Raw genomic sequence first — 18,558 nt, forward strand, 5'->3', positions numbered from 1 at the left:
CCCTCTGCTAGTAGTGAGCCTGCCGTGCCCCTAGTGAGCCAAAGAGTGCGCAGACAGCTGCCCAGCTTACCCATAACACCTCCTACACCCTGTAGTTCAGGACCAGTTAGTGAGCTCCGTAGGTCCACTAGAGTCACTAGAGGTCAGATGCCCGCTCGCTGGAAAATCTAAACTAATGCACTGTGAATTTATCTGTTTAACTGTTTATGGTTTATGTTTGTTGCCTGTTATTAATTATGTTTCTCAGTTACCCTGCAGGGTTCTTTGGACTAACAGGTTCTGGACACTGGATAACCGGAACAATTCTTGTAGATAGTTGCACCTTGGTGCCTCTTGCGAAGACGGCCGCGGAAGAGAAAACCTGTCTGGCGTGGCCTCCTTGCGGCCCAAAGTAGCTAGCTCCAGCCTTGCAGCCACGCCCAAGGCCAACGCAAGGGGTTTGCTTTGGACAGGTCCCCTACTTCGCTTAAAACTTCACCTTGGGTGATATGGACACCCGGTTGCGGACACGCCGTGACCTTTAAAGAACTAAAGCTTCTTGTAAATATGTTATTGTGCTATTGTTATACCCTGCATTTATGTTTCTTTAAAAAATGTGTTTAGTCCCGGAGTACTAAAATTTACTAGGGGGGAATGTGGCACCCCAGGGGTCTGGTTGCCAAAGCAATAGAAATATTATGTCTGAGAGCAAGTGGGAGGTTTCTCTGGTCAGGAGCCCTAAGCATGCAACACCGCCCACCCAGGCCTGGGAGGGGAAGAATTTGCCCTATATAAACTGGGTCTGGGGCGGGATTAGGGAGTGAAGTCCCAGACAGAGACGCAGTCAGGTCTGGAGGACAGCAGACAGAGGGAAAGCAAGAACTAGGAGCTCTGTAGGAGCAGGAGCGAGTGCCAGAGGCTGGAAGCTAGAAAGCTCACCTTGGCTAAAGACACTAAACCCAGACACGGAGTCCGAGGCTGTGGGGACATCCAGGTCCAGCAGCAGAATCCAACCGGCAGGGGATTCCATGTCCTCTGGCCTTAGAAGCCTGGAGGCATGGTCACAAGCAAGGGACCAGCACCGCCATCGTGAAGCGGAGGCTAACGGAAGGCCCCAAGTCACAGGCCATACGGGTGAGCACCACACGGTATACTCAGGGACGTGGGCTACTTCTACCCGCATAGAGCAAGGTAGCCAGGAAAGAGTGCAGATAGTCGGGGAGGCCTACAACTCCACCTGGCCAGGGGAGATCCTACTTGCTTACAGACTGACCAGGCCCCTACTGCTAACCAGTACTCCCGGGAGGGTCTGCGTTATACCATCAGTAAAGACCCTGAACTGCACCACACATCTCTGTGTTTCATCACCGCACCAGCACCATCAGTACTGGGACGCTCACACCATCACTCCCATCATCCACACTAGCTGCCCTGAGGCAATACTTCTCCCTTGGGGAGTTATCCCATACTCGGCTGCGTAAACAACATCAGCCTCAGCGGTCTGCAGCGCAGCGGCGGTCCCCACTGACTGCAATCCACGGGTGGCGTAGTCGGACATTGTTATTACCTAAGACTGCCACTGGTTTGACCGCCCTGGGCACGGACCGGGTCACCGCCACACTGAGACTACAACCCCCAGCGATCCGGCTCTGGGTATCCCCTGCACAACACAGGCGCAGGGGGCGCGTCATAATATATGGGTATACATTTCCAGTGCAGTACCAAGTAGGGGGAAAAAGTAGCATTACATGATGGCCATACATTTAAAGGGAACCTACCCAATCGATCCACCCTCAAACTGTTTATGTGGTCATGTTACTCTCTGAAATATAATGTCATCTATACCTTTACTGATGCAATCTGGTGTTATGTTGACTGAAAATTGCTGTTTTAATTCATATGTAAATAAGGATTAAGTGCTCAGGGGAAGATCCCCTATCCCAACTTTCCTCTGCTTGACTACATATCCTGTGAGCTGTCAATCAAACAGAAGAAGGTGGGAATCCACTGAGAGGCAGAAGCTTGGAAGTGCTCCAATCACACCCAGAGCACTTAAGCCTCATTTGCATATGAATTAAAAAGCGATTTTTCAATCAAGGAACAACAGATAAATGAAGTAGAAGTATACATGACATTATATTTCAGAGAGTAAAGTGACCAAACAAACAGCTTTGTGGAAGGGGGGATTATTCTGACAGATTCCTTTTAATTGTAATTCATGTTCTATGTAAGACTAACCACTGACCTGAACGTGAGAATGACCACTTTTTGTCCTTTGTACAAACCTAATACCTACTAGAGTTTACGGTTTGGTATTCTTAAGCCCTTAATATGTCAGCAGTAGTGATGAGTGAGCATGCTCATCACTGCTCAATACTCAATCGAGCATTGGGGTGCTCGGGTATGCTTGTTACTCAACTGAGTATGTTTCGCGGCTGTTAGACAGCCAATAAACATGTAGGGATTGCCTGCCATACACGGTAATGCCATAGCCAAGTTGGCTACTGGCATTACTGTGATTGGCCGGTTGCAGCACGTCATCAGGTCTTAGTCTGCATGCCCATGATCAGGATTATTAGAGTTCTGGATGCAGCATATCTTTATTGCGTTCAAAACATTGTGTTGTACAGTAAAAGCACAGTCGATGGGATTATTAGAAATCTCATGCCCAATGTGTTTCTTTCTTAATCTGTGTAAACTCCCCTGTGGAGCAGGTAAATTTCTCTTGCGGGGACACTCAGTCTTCTGTGCAGAATTTCCCCTTAATCTTGCATTAGATGCACCAAATCTGCAGTTAAAAAAAAGCACATGCATTGTAAGTGCATTTATGCAGGTGTTTTTAGCCTCGTTTTAATAAATATATAATTGATTTAAAAAAAATGTTTGATAACCAGCCAACGTAAAGCAGATAGCTGCGGGTTTATATTATCAGGCTGGGAAGGTCCCTGTTTATTGGGACCTTCCCAGCCTAAAAATAGAGGTCCATAGCCACCTCAGAATTGGTGTATTACATCACATTGCCTGGCTTTTCCCGTTTGCCCTGGTGCAGTGGAAATCAGGGTAATGGTAATTGGATTTGATGGCAGCTGTGATTTGTCAAAAATCACAGCTGGCATAGAGCCACGGGTTTAGTAATGGATAGGTGTCTATCAAACACCCCCATTACTAACCCAGTAATAAAAAATAAAAACACACACAAAAAAAACATTTTAATTGAATAAAGACGCCCCCACACTATCCTTTGCTCACCAATTTATTAAAAAATAAAAAAATCCCATGCAGGTCCGCAGTAATCCACTGAATCCGAAGTAGTCCAGAAAAGGATACCTGAAAGACATAAAAATACAGAGAAAAACACAATAGACACTCCCTTGTTGACCAATTTATTACTCAAAATGTTGCCACGCAGGTCCGATGTAGTCTCCGACATCTGTGAATAGCAGTAAAGTGACTGCTATTCACAGGCTGGGTAGTAATGTTAAAGATCATCATCGTTGCTGGGTCTCGCTGAGCGCAGTGAGACCCAGAAAAATGCTTGAGTTTCCCTTTGATTTCCATTATACTCAGCACTGGAGTCGAGCTCCTCAAAGCGTCCGACATGCTCGATTCGAATAAAGAGCACTTGAGCATTTTAGTCATGATCATCACTAGTCAGCAGCAAAAAATTTTTTACTGCCCTTAAAGTTTGTCACAATTTATCAGTGTAGTTAAAATTTATTAAGTTTTAGGTCACAGAGCAGCGAATTTGGATGAGAACAATTATGTGTGCAACGCAAAGTTTTGCTATGGACCTTTTTTGGAGTAAATGGATCCCAGAGCAACATACTTCACCAAATAATGGTGAATGCAGTGAAAATTAATTTTATTGTAAGTGGTCAGAGTATAAAAGTCTTAGAATAAAACACCTTTCGAGTTATTACAGGCCCTTTTTTAAAAAAGGCTCTAATGCTTCGAAATGCTTTGTATTCTGAGACTTTTCTATTAACTGGTGGGTTATGACTCCTGTCATCCCTGTGGATTTGCTAACTGTAGAGTCATTTTAACTAGTAGATAACTGTCGGTTTTTATAGAAAATTTGGGTAAATATTTTGCATAAACATATTCCATGATTCTAGATTTCCCTAGGTCTGTACCTGTTATTAGATCCATGAAGAGGTGGTGTTTATGGAAGTGTGTACAGTGAATGAGAGCTTTTTGTTCCTGGGTGGGTTTCTAAACTGCCCAGCTATTGTAGATTCAAAAGTTGCTCTAAGTAGGCAAGTATAACTCAATAAATTCCGAAATAGAATTTACACAGAATTTCAACGAGATCAGGAGGGTGAGGGGACAGGGACAACAGATAGCCACATATAATTCTGCGCTAATGGCTGCCATCAAAATGACTGTAATCTAAATTGCATAAACAAAAATATACAAAATTATACCAATTATACAAAATTGTAAAAAAAAAAAATTGGCAACATTATCTCTTTATGAGCCAATTTGTTAAGACATTGAAGTAAACACAAATACCATTTTCATATTTTTTTTCAGTTTTTTTGAAAGCCCATGTTATGCCATTAGCATGAAAATGAGAACTAAAAAATCAAATTACATTTTGTTTAAATTTGCATGGCCGAATAAAAACTGCTGCATTAAACGTGCCTGACATTTATGTGTTCACTGAAAATGAATCCGCACAAAACTCCTGTATAATTAGATCACTAACTTCTAGCCAGAAACTCTAAACTCAGTGAAGATTTTTATATGAGAAAAAGTGAAGCTTAGGCCAATAAACTGCTCCTTTTCCTTGGGGACTTCTTTTTTATTATGTTTTTATTTCTCCATTTTTTTTTTAACTTTGCTCTCTTTTGTGGTTTTGAAATAATTACGAAAGAACTAAAGACAAAGGATAACAAGAATATTAGAATAATATTAACAGTAACACTAATTAATAGCAATAATAGGATGAAAAATAATACTAATGTCTGTTACAATTATTGTCATTGTTAGCATGATTTATTATTATTATTATTATTTTTATTGTTATTATTATTATTTTTACCACTATATATTTAAACGTTTTATGAAAATATACTATACCATACTCTAAAGGAAATGGAGAGAAGGTGCTGTATATTACAGTATAAAGTAAACATGCATATTGTCTCCTCAGAGAGGAAGAAGATATAAACTCTAGCGCCATCAATTGGATGTAGCAATTCTAAAAATCACTATCAGCCCTTTAACGAGCTTTGCCACATGACTTAGAATAAAAGCCAAACCAGAATCTCAATTTGTAGATACGTGTTTTGGGGTGTTGCCCCTCTTGAGTGCAAAGCATGAGATCTAATTTGGCTGTATGATAGGCCTCTGACTGTGTTCTAAGTTCTAAGGGGTAATGTTTTCCTTGTGTAGAGTGCCATGCCTTACATGTTATGGTAAGGAGTCTTATAGGCTGTGAGAAACATTACCCCGTAGACTCCAGTCAGAGACCTCTCATACAGCCAAGTCAGATCTCATGCTTTGCACTGAGTGCACTGAGGAGAGGCAACACTCTGAAACATGTGCCTGCAAATTGAGATTCTGGTTTGGCTTTTATCCTAGTCATGTAGCAAGGCTCGATAAAAGGTCGATATTGACTTTTAAGATTGCTACGTCCAATAGGAGGCAGGAGTGTTCAAGTCCTTTCCCTCTCTGAAGCAGAAATTTGTATATTTCATTTCCCAGTGAAGCATTGCATGGCCAACAAGTCCCCTTACACTGGCATGCCAGGCATGTCACTTTACACGAGGAGAAATGTTACCGTTAGACCCCAGTCTAAAGTAAGTGATGGAAGCTAATGAAAGTCCCCTATATATTCCTCATTACTGTCTACAATGCTTGACCCCAGTAGGCTCATAATCTAAGGTCACTTTCCTAGTGCTCCTGCATGTTGCCATATTGCAGATCCATGTTGTAATAACCCATACTATGACCACCAATAGACTGCTATGGGGCCACACTCTATTTCTTGATTTTATATTAAGCTACAATAAATGGATTATTTTCACTCATACAGTTTTTTGCATTCCATATGGTGGAGCCAAGTCTCTACTATGGCACAAGTATTGCTGCTTGAAAAGAATATGGTACCAATGAAAGTGACCATGGTCTATATACAGAGTGTGGTACCAAGGGCCCACCTGTAATATTGACTCCACGGGATTGTTGTTCAGCTACATGCAAATATTACATTACCCTTACTAATAAAGGTACCTATCCTAAATAAACTGGGTAGTTTGTTAAAATAATGAAGAGATGAAGAGATGCTGCCTTTGTCTGCACATAGTGAATCAAGTGTTTTGTGCCAACTACTGCTCATGAAGTAAACTGTAGGGGCCTACTCCTGCATAGAGGCCCACTGGGAGATTCACCTTTTCTCCTATGGCCAGTCCAAGTGACGCGACCCCTGGGCCATGGGGTACTCGGCAGCCGGGCCTCTGGTTGCCGGGGGATATCACGGTAGCTGGCCCGGTCCGTGACCCAGGGCGGTCAGTAAAAGGGGGATTAGTTATAGGGGATTTGGAAAGTGTTCGTGACGCCACCTGTGGAATGCGGCTAAGGGGGTGCCGCCGGTGAGGAGCAGTCCTCTGGAGCTGGTGTTACGGCAGCAGGGATGGTGTGGCTCTCCACAGGTAAAATTAGCTCCAGGGCAGCGTGGGGATGGTGTGAAGGGATGCAGGAGAGATGGGACCCAGCCGGGTCAAAGGAAGAACAGACACACACACCGAGGCTAGTTTCAGTACCTTTACTGCAGACGGTAGTCAGGTATGCTCTGGGGCACTTGTAGGTGGTGTGCACTTCTGGTCTTGCTCCCCAGTGAGCGGGTGTAAGGCCTCCTTCCAGTATCTTCCTGTCTCTCTCCCTGGAGCTTCTGACCTGCCTGGAATAGGCTCTAACTCCCTTGATGTTTCTCTCACCCGTCTTGCTTGGCTGCGAGGGCTTTCCCACTGGTTACCACGATCCCTGGACGCTGGGGCCTTCATGGTAAATAGTCCTCTAAATATGCGATATTCACGGGTGGACTGAGGGATATGAAATCCTCCTCAGTATGCCGGATTCCCTACTGGGCATACAGATTCCAATAGGCTCGTGCCCGGTGCCCGGCTTGGAACAGGGGATGAACCCTCTGTGGTTCCTCTGTCCCTCATGGCTCTTCTCTTCTCCTTGCCTTCTAGCCCACTCTAGGTTCTCACAGGCCAGACTAGCCCGCAGCTTGGGCCTAGCCTGGATTTCAGCCACACAGACATCAGCTTGTCTGGTGCTGCAGCATGGTGTTACACTGCTTCCCACTGACTGACTTCCTGAACTCCACCCCCCAGTATATATATACCTGACAGGGCTCCATCTAGTGGATTTGGGTGGAGGTGTCTGTATTGAGGCCACTGGGGAGAATCCCATCTGTGCAACACCAAGGAGTTCCGTGACAGCCTGCAGCAGCATGGCGTCACACAAGTCAGTCTTTATACTGTATTATAGTATGCTACTATACATGGTCCCTCTAAAGGGAGTGCAAACCTTTACAAAGCTGCTATGGGACCATTGGTTGGTCTAATCCCAGTTTCTAATGCATGTAGAATTTTCTAATGAGTAGGATTTTTCTCTCTAGGACTGCATCATCAGTATACAACAGAGGGGAGTTGGATAGGGCAAGAATGGGGAAATAAGCAATTTTCTTGAGTGGCTCATAGAAAAATTATTGGGAAATGTGTTATTATTTATGATTTATTTTCCAAGGGAATATGCTAAAAATCTCTGAAAAATCTCAATAACTTCTGCATTTTTTACGAGTGATGTTCAGTTGGAAAACAACGCAGTAATGAGTCATAGTAGAAAGAATAGGATAGCACTGCCTTTTAACTAATCATTAAGTGTACAGTACAGATGCATTTACTCCAGATGGCCCCGGGTTGTGTAATCTGTGTAATGATTGTTCTATGTATCCTGCAGAACAGATTAAAGAGAGGGAAAAAAAATAATGGAGTTTATTTTAAGGTAAATTCCAGTGGATAAAAACTGATATATAATTAATGGAATACGACTGGTTCTGAAGATTTCTGCAGCAACCTGCAACAACAGCTGGACATACTGGAACATATAGTACTGTCAAAAGCACACAAATGTCCTGAAGCTCTTTACAAGTGCCAAGTTATGGTGGTCATTTTATTTTACAGAGGTTACTTTTTCGTTATGTATTTGTATATTTTTATTGATGTGTTTTTATGCTCTCCATCTAAAACCATGTTATATTTTAGAGCTGATCATCACACAGGAGTGTACTCATTTTAGGTTAAGTCTAACCTAGATGTAAGATAAGTAGCTAAGGATAAACCCATATATTCTTGGACCATTTTTTATTCCAAAAATGTTCTCAACATTACTGTCTGCATTGTTTTTTGATAATGAACGAATAATTTTCAGATAATCTGTTATGTGAAGTATCGATATATTATAGATTATATTATATTACATTTTACAATATATGCTATCATAGTTTATATTTTATTGAGGGCTCACCTGGTGAGGGAGATTTACCAAGCCACAGGTCTGGATGAACACAGAGACCAAAGGCAACGGCCCAGAGGGCAGGAATTGCCAGATGACACGTGGAACAGTGAAAAGCAAGACAATGGAGTAAGCTTGACAGCAGACAGAGAGGCATAACAGGACACACAAGGAGACACAGAGCCAGTGGTGTAGACAAGCACATGAACTGAATATGAATAGTCAGTTCAGAAATTGCAGAAGCTTGATGAGAACAAATCCAGAGGAATGTTTGTATTGCTTACAGCAGATGAAGGGTTAATCACCAAGCAAATGGATAACTACTTGCAGCAGAGATGAAGAGGCAAGGTTGTTTATAGAGAACATCGACTATAATGCAACAGTGTTTCAAGTGTGAATAAGTCCTGATAACAGTTTATTATTAGAGATGATTCAATTGATTTGAAGCAAATCAAATTCAAGTAAAATTTTACGAAATTCGCAGATTCCCACGTATTTGAAGATTTTGCGATTTGATTATCGCAAATCGCCCAAAAAAAGGCTGCCTTTTCTTTTTTTTTTTTTTTAGAATATTGAACCTGACACAGAAGGCTGACATGTCTTGCAGCTATCACATTGTGGCACCCTGCTATACACAGGTACCACAGGACCCAAAAGGGTGCATGGACGGACTTCTCCACAAGAGGCCCTCATTACATAACAGACACCTCCACCCTTCCACCTCAGAATACCAGAGGGAGCCCTGTTAGGGCTATATAAGCTGAGGGTGGAGTCAGCCAGGGAGTCGTCAGTTAGTTAGTCAGAGAGCAGTGAAGACGCAGTACGTCTGCTGCTGTACTGAGGGCCCCGAGTGTGGTCGATGCAAGGAGAGAGAGAAGAGAGGAGTTAAGGGGGCAGAGGAGCATCTGAAGCTCGCCCCAGGTTGCAAGCCGGACACCGGGTCCGCGCCTACAGGGTTCTCTACACCCAGTAGGGACAATCGGCATACCAGGAGGCTTCCAGACCCCTGGTCATCCTGAAGCAACCATCAATTACAGGACTAGGAACCACGAAGGCCCCAGCGTCCAGGGATAGTGGTTGCCAGAGAAAAGTCCTATTACCAAGCAGTCAGGTGAGAGAGCAAAACAACATAGAATCTAGGCCAAGTTCCAGGCTGGCCAAAAGCTTAGAGAGAGGGAGACACGGACCAGGAGACCTACAACCCGCTCACTGGGGACAGTTCTGAAGTGCACCCTTCCTATTAAGTACTCTGGACCCTACCTGCCATTACACCAGTAAAGGTACTGAAGTGGATCCCCTGTGTGCGTGTCCGTCATTCCCCCTGACCCGACCGGGCCACCTCTCACCTGCATCCCTTCCATCAACCCTGCCCCGAGGGCCCGCTCCACCTGTGGGGAGCAGAAACATCCCAGCTGCCATCCCATCACCCCCGGAGGTCCGCAGCAGCGCCGGTACTCGTTACCGGGAACTACAGATGGCGTCATGAGACAAACTGTTAACAAAAACCCCCTTTTAAAGAGTGACCCCAGAGGACGGGCTCGGGAGCCTACTGCCATGACATCCTACAAAGAAGGTAAAGGCCCGGGTACCGAGTCTCCCCCATATACCCCCTGGGCGAGTCAACATCACATAGTGTAACAAAACCAATCGGGAGGGACTATCATAGCCTGTTTAAATGCCTAATCAGGGAATGCAGCAGCCATTTTAGGGTGATATTGGGATAGTGAGTTCACAACTCAGTAATAGAGACAGGAATAGAAAGCCCTGAAAGATTGGGCAAATACTCTAGATAGCAATGTGTTGTAAAACTGCAGCACTGAAGAAGATGAGAATAGTAGTCTATGAATAATAATGTACCAGAAGCCAGTGTTATTGTATGTGCAAACAGAGATTTTTTGAGTTGGTCAAAAACGATGAGTTTTTCTAGTGGAAACCACTTTAGGAAATGTTCCTCCTTTGGAGAGTTTTCTTTTCCCTGAAGCATTTTTTGCAATTTTTGCATTCAACGGTTTGGAACATCAAGAAGTAGTATGCACTTTCTTTTTATCCACCATGCATTTTTTAAAAGCTGAACTGGATGAAAAACACTCAAAAGACTGATTATATGAAAGAAAGTCATTTTTACAATTGAAATTAATAAGATGAGTCTTTTAAGCATTTTTTGAGCAATTTTTAGGCATGTCTTGGTGTGAAGCTGGACTAAAAGTCACCTCTAAAAACTCTATGTGCATATATCTTTAGGCCTTTGGTTACCATAAAAGCCATCAGATCTCTATGATCATGCAGTGGGGCGGTGTTGACAGTGGTAGCGGTCTCCCTCTGTCAATCTCCTTACATGCTTCAGTTGCTAATGATCATGGCATGTTAGGGGTTAATTTAGCTAATACAGAGTGCTAACAGCACTAATATTGTCATGCTGGTGTTGGGACTATAGGCACTAACCAAGTCCCTAGAATTAGGCTGCGCCCTAGTCTATCCCTGTCCCCTGGATTACTCCTGAAGGTGGAGACGCCGGGTATACATGCTTTGCTATGCTCCTATATCAACCCTGATCTGTCCCCTCCCCCACCCAGGGTAGTGGGAAGCTGAAGTGTATAGATATATACTAACCAGATAAACAAGGGAAGATGGACAGGGATATCTGAAAAAAGCAACCATAAAAAATACACACACCAAACAACAGCGTGGAACACAGAGGAGTTAAAGGAAGGAGAAACCAAATAGGAGAGGATGAGGAAGTGCACACAATCAAAACTCCAAGCAACAATCTCCTGAACAATCTCCAAATGCCAACTCCAACCACAAACTGCACCTCCAACTCCAGAACCCGCAATAAGAACTAACGCTGGCAACACTGGGAGTGGCAAACATTGAACAGATGAGACAATCCAGGTAGAAAAGCTCCAGGAGCTTCAACTGAACAGATTATCCCTTGGACTGATAGTAAGGAAAAATCTTACACTGTTTAATAAGATTGTGAAGTACTTCTAACCAGTGCAGGAGTTCGTGAAACCAGACACAGTGGTCATCTGGCCCCTCTCTGTCACGATATCCCCGTGACAAATATCCCGGTTGCTGTGTCTGCACTAGCAGCAGGGAGTTAGCACTACTTAACAGAAGGATCCCTGGGATCAATGTCCCCGGGAAAAGATTCACTGTTTTTCACATCCTAATGAAAAGTGGCACGTCCATTAGTACATGAAAAGAAAGTTATTGTAGAGCTGTCACTAGATTCCCATTGCAATACTAATATTGTTTAACAGATCTATTGACCCCAACAAGGCTGGTGTACTTACTTTGAAATTGCATCTGAGAATCGCTGTATAATCCTGATAATAATATGCTCAGTTCAATATCATGCAGAAAAACTTTAAAAAATGATTATATACCCATAAAGAAATTGATGTTCAAAGTAACTACACCAGGTTCATTGGGTCTAAGAGATCTAATTTATAATGTATGTCATTTTTTTGTGGTGACAGATCTAATTGAAGGTGATCATACAGATGTATCTTTAGCAACATATGTCTTTATGTCTATCTTAGAAAATGTTTGTTGCTAGATAAATAATAATAGTAAAAATCCTGTTATGGGAACTAGCAAACAAGGCAATGACTATAAAGCAATTTTGTTAAATTGTAAATTTCTTGAACTTTAAACGAATTAGCATGAAAAATTTTCTAAATGTTAATTACGCTCGTATGCCTTCTAAGTGAAATGAAAAGCCGAAATAAACCTTAACAGTCACACAAATGGTCTGTACACAATCATGAGCACATTTCCAAATGATCAGTCATATATTCAGAACCAATGGAGTGGATTGCTGTAATATAACGCTGGCTGTGAGACCCAGAACAAAACTCTATCTTTCTAATAATGTCTAGAGAACTGAAATATTAGCCAGGAAAATAAATTTTTCATATCATTAAACTATTACATTGTTTACTATATAGCCCTATTAAATAGTAGATTTTGTTTTGTATGTTATATCTACTCTCCATATACCTCCCTAAAGAAAAAAAATTTCCATTGTAAAAGTCAAACAGAGCCCATGTACCAAGATAGCCAAGATAATAAAAACGGATTGTGTGCAAAGGGTTATGTGGAGCCATCATAAAGCATTCATGGAAGTCTATGAGCCCTGTGACAGAGTCACTGGTATTATATGCGAGGGGAGGTATGTGTCACGCAGGTTGCTGGCCTGTGTGAATTGAAACCAATAGATTTTCTGCCAGCATATTATATGCTTCGGTTACCTCTTTAAAAGGGTGTGGTTTTATGGGAATGACATAGAGATGGGAGGGAAGTCATTCCCCATACCTCCCCTCAGGGTGTGGCTGAACAAGGTATAAATGTTCAGTCAGTTTGTTTCCTGTGTGGAGTGTGTGGTCTGGAGATTGAGGTCTCCAGGCTGTGTGTGGCTGACACCAGAGAGCAACACCGGAGGGCTGGTGTTGCGGACACTTCACAGGACTATCTGCAGCTGGCAAAGGCCTTGCTGGCTAAGAGGACTCTGTTATATTTTCATCTTTTGTTTCCCCGTTAACCCCAAGAGGGACTGTTTATTTTAATCGGCCACTGCTGGAGTTTATGCTGCACAATAAACCCGCAGGAAGTTTACCCAAACCGTGTGTCCTGTGTCTGTCTCCAGAGAGCCGATGGAGTCGTCTTGCCACAGCCTATATTATATCTCTTCAAACCTCCAAATTTATATTGTGCTATGTGTCATTGGGTAATTGGATGCCCGTTAAGATGGCAATCTCCACTGGAAATATTTGCTTGGGCATGGCTGGGAAATCATAGTTGGCAAAAGTGTCTTGTTGCTCAATACTTTTTTACACAGGGCCCTGTAGGTTTGGATTTCTTTTTCCCTTAATAATAAAGATCTTCATTTAAAAACTGCATGTTGTGTTTAAATGTGTTATCTTTGTCTAATATTTAAATTTGGTTTGTGATCTGAAACATTTAAGTGTGACAAACATGCAAAAGAAAAAGAAATCAGGAAGGGGGCAAACACTTTTTCACACCACTGTATGTAGCACTGAAAATTCAGGCACAGCCATCATTCCAGAACAACTTCTACTCTGATCCTGGACATATAACTTCTTTGATCCCACAATCGATTGTGATAGTGTAGAAAAACTGAAAGTATATATATTTTTGCTTGGAAAATCATACATTAAAGTTAAAAAATTTAAGAGAAAAAAATACAAATGTTAAAAGAAAAAATAAGTTACAGCTTAATAAAAACCAGTGAGAAAACACAAATTAGATCCCGGAAAAGTTAAATAAACAGTAACAATTTAGGACCCCCATTATATCCTGGTATTCGGTTCTCATCTAACATTGAATTAAAGGTCTAAGCAGGGTTAGGCTGGCAGAGAATTCTCTCTGGACCCAGCTCTACAGCAAGAAACAATTCTAATTTTTCCATGGAAGAAATCTCTTGCCTCTAGGGTCTATTTTTGTGGGTTTCCACATAGTAAATAATTAAATGATTGGAACATTATAAATATTATAACCATTGTGATTTAATAGGCTAAAACAATAGAGACTGTGATGAAATGAAAATGGATGACCACATGATCTGAAAAAATGTAGGATGGGCTCTCAGAATTATTTCCTCTGGTGGATCCAAAGAACCCAGGTCTGATACTGGAAGTGAAGGTCCATGCACATGGCACTTTATCAAAATTTGTAAATCAGCCCCTCTGAGTCCAATGAGACATTATTGCAAAAACTTTTAATACAGTGAAAGAGCATACCATCATTCTTCTATTCTGAATTATTGCAGAGCTTAAAACAACAGGTCTGTAGTGGGATATGGGTATCCATACTATGGCCAGAGGCATGAAGAACGTCTTGGATTCGTTCTCTTCTGGACCTTATGTTTGGATTACAAGCCTACAGAATAAAGTAATTTTTCTTTTAAGAATTGAAACTTTACAAACTACTAGACAACAAACACACACAGAGCTATTTATCTTTTATTATACAAGAGTGTTACCTCGGCATTAAACCAATTTCTGATTTATTTCTTGCTACACAACATCACTCATGGGCTGCAAGCGATTTCTTTAGATCTTCTTTCCCAGTCTTCATCACCACCAGTTTACAGCACAGTGTGTTTATAATGGATTGGATGTATACACACATGCCGCACATACATCTTATTTTGAAACCTTAAAGAACAGCAATAAGATTTGGACATCTTTTATGATTCTGCCAGCGAGAGAGACTCAAATACATTTTGTCAGCAATTTATTGAAATGCTTTGTTGAACTTTACTTTATGGAAAGTAAAACATTAACTTTTGATGAATGCCTTTAAATGTCATCATGTTCCGAGGAGCACACACAGAGAAAAATACGTATCCTGGAGTTTGCCATATAAAACATATTGCAAAACAAATTTATCGGGACAATGAGAACAGAATAGACAATCGGAGTAATAATCTCTGAATAAAATGGACATTGAGTGATGTATGAAAAAAAAAGAAAAGAAAAGCTCCCGTACAACCTAATGTTTCCAATCGTCTCATGAGTAATAACTGTGGATTTCTCCAGCAAGAATTAAATATTTCAATACAATATTGATGCTGTAATAACCATATGCCTGAATACAATCTGCTCAGTTTATTCTTCACAGCACCTTGTCTACAGCTGCTCTGGTAATTGAATTTTACTTCTGTTATACAAAATAATGGAACCCCCTTTTGTGAGTGGTTATTTTTGATCTCCATAACCAGGATCTATTTGCAAGGGCTAATGAAAGCATGCATATTTCTTTGTAAAAAAAAATACATCTGGGCCAGTCCTAAATGTGATCCCTGCTGCCCCCTCACTGAACACAGTCAACTAGAAACAAAAATAACTTATAATAAGGTTTCAGTGGCGCTTTGATAAGTTAGCCTATTGGGGCCTTCTGCAAGTAAGACAACTTGCCACAAATGGTCCAAGACTATATATAAAAAAATAGTTAAGAACTTGCGCTGGACCCAAAGGAATAGGAAGGAGGAGACTGGTAGATAATTAAATCAGAAACAATTTATTAAAAATTTAATTGCAGTAAAACTTCTTAATAATATTAATAAATCTTTAAAAGACAGGAATGGGGAATATTGCGGGAGTCCGCTATATTAGAAGCAAAATTTCTTCTGTGTTGAATTGGTTCTAAACCGATTAGGGAGCGAGTCCTCACCTGGTAAAGAAGAGATGGTAGGTGTTTTAGTTGTTTGAAGGGTATTAGCCTTCCAATGGCCTGGATTGATCTGCAGGGTTACCTGGTAAGGAAGACTTGAGTGAGGAGGATGGATCTGTGGACTAGGTTCAGTACACGAGAACTGTGGAAAAAAGGCAAGGTAGTGGTTAAACTAGACGTCTGATGGAAATGATTTTGAGGATAGGTAAAATGATATGATAATATACTTTATATGGTGATTGTAGGTGTGCTTGAATTGTCTGGCCTTAGGGAACTTCTGAGTTAGGGTTCTCCCTTTCCTTGGAGTGAGGCGGTACCTTCGTATTAAATTAGCCTCTATAATAAAGTAAAGGCAGTGATTACAGAAATGGTTATAATTTACTAAGGTGGCTGTACTGTACCTGTGTATACCTGGTGATTGGTATTCTGATGGATGGAGGGAGCACTTTGCTGCAGCCTTCCTCTTGGAAGGTGAGCATGCCCAGAAGGGAGGCAATGTTGCTCACTGGTATATAGGTGGTAGCGTCCTCAGAATCATTTTCATCAGACGTCTAGTTTAACCACTACCTTGCCTTTTTTCCACAGTTCTCGTGTACTGAACCTAGTCCACAGATCCGTCCTCCTCACTTAAGTCCTCCCTACCAGATACAGTTATATGAAAAAGTTTGGGCACCCCTATTAATCTTAAGCTTAATGTTTTATAAAAATTGGTATTTTTGCAACAGCTATTTCAGTTTGATATATGTAATAACTGTTGGACACAGTAATGTTTCTGCCTTGAAATGAGGTTTATTGTACTAACAGAAAATGTGCAATCTGCATTCAAATAAAATTTGACAGGTGCATAAGTATGGGCACCCTTATCATTTTCTTGTTTTAAATACTCCTACCTACTTTTTACTGACTTACTAAAGCACTTTTTTTGGTTTTGTAACCTCATTGAGCTTTGAACTTCATAGCCAGGTGTATGCAAGCATGAGAAAAGCTACTTAAAGTGGCCACTTGCAAGTTGTTCTCTTGTTTGAATCTCCTCTTAAGAGTGGCATCATGGGCTCCTCAAAACAACTGTCAAATGATCTGAAAACAAAGATTATTCAACATAGTTGTTCAGGGGAAGAATACAAAAAGCTGTCTCAGAGATTTAACCTGTCAGTTTCCACTGTGAGGAACATAGTAAGGAAATGGAAGAACACAGGGACAGTTCTTGTTAAGGCCAGAAGTGGCAGGCCAAGAAAAACATCAGAAAGGCAGAGAAGAAGAATGGTGAGATCAGTCAAGGACAATCCTCAGACCACCTCCAGAGAGCTGCAGCATCAACTTGCTGCAGATGGTGTCACTGTGCATCGGTCAACTATACAACGCACTTTGCACAAGGAGAAGCTGTATGGGAGAGTGATGCGAAAGAAGCCGTTTCTGCAAGCACGCCACAAACAGAGTCGGCTGAGGTATGCAAAAGCACATTTGGAGAAGCCAATTTCTTTTTGGAAGAAGGTCCTGTGGACTGATGAAACCAAGATTGAGTTGTTTGGTCATACAAAAAGGCGTTATGCATGGCGGCAAAAAAACACAGCATTCCAAGAAAAACACTTGCTACCCACAGTAAAATTTGGTGGAGGTTCCATCATGCTTTGGGGCTGTGTGGCCAATGCCGGCACCGGGAATCTTGTTAAAGTTGAGGGATGCATGGATTCCACTCAGTATCAGCAGATTCTTGACAATAATGTTCAAGAATCAGTGATAAAGTTGAAGTTACGCAGGGGATGGATCTTTCAGCAAGACAATGATCCAAAACACCGCTCCAAATCTACTCAGGCATTCATGCAGAGGAACAATTACAATGTTCTGGAATGGCCATCCCAGTCCCCAGACCTGAATATCATTGAACATCTGTGGGATCATTTGAAGAGGGCTGTCCATGCTTGGCGACCATCAAACTTAACTGAACTGGAATTGTTTTGTAAAGAGGAATGGTCAAAAATACCTTCATCCAGGATCCAGGAACTCATTAAAAGCTACAGGAAGTGACTAGAGGCTGTTATTTTTGCAAAAGGAGGATCTACTAAATATTAATGTCACTTTTTTCTGGTGAGGTGCCCATACTTATGCACCTGTCAAATTTTGTTTGAATGCAGATTGCACATTTTCTGTTAGTACAATAAACCTAATTTCAAGGCAGAAACATTACTGTGTCCAACAGTTATTACATATATCAAACTGAAATAGCTGTTGCAAAAATACCAATTTTTATAAAACATTAAGCTTAAGATTAATAGGGGTGCCCAAACTTTTTCATATAACTGTAACATGCAGATCAATCCAGTCCATTGAAAGGCTAATACCCTTCAAACAACTAAAACACCAACCATCTCTTTTTTACCAGGTGAGGACTCGCTCCCTAATCAGTTTGGAACCAATTCAACACAGAAGAAAATTTGACTGTAATATAGCGGACTCGCACAATTTTCCCCATTCCTGTCTTTTAAAGATTTATTAATATTATTAAGAAGTTTTACTGTAATTACATATTTTTGCAGCTGCATCTCCCATTTCTCTGTATTTTATTTAAAAGGAATATGCCAGTACGATTAATCCTTCTAAGTTGTCTATATGGGCCTGTTGGACATAGGAAGTTTCATAAAATGATACCTAAAGATTTGCAATCCGATGTCTTATTGCAGGAAAGTTGAGTAAAATGTTACCTTGATATCTGAGATCCAATGTTTTATTCCTGAGAAATCTACATTTTTCTTAACATGTAAATGAGTTGTTAAGATCTGTTGGCCGGATATAGATCTCCCTGAGAATCTGCCTCTATAGCTTATTATCAATGAAAGGGGTCGTTACTAGTGTTGA

This window comes from Phyllobates terribilis, unplaced genomic scaffold (assembly GCF_046119375.1).
Source record: "Phyllobates terribilis strain yellow unplaced genomic scaffold, ASM4611937v1 Scaffold_12__6_contigs__length_324123572, whole genome shotgun sequence".
NCBI lineage: Eukaryota > Metazoa > Chordata > Amphibia > Anura > Dendrobatidae > Phyllobates > Phyllobates terribilis.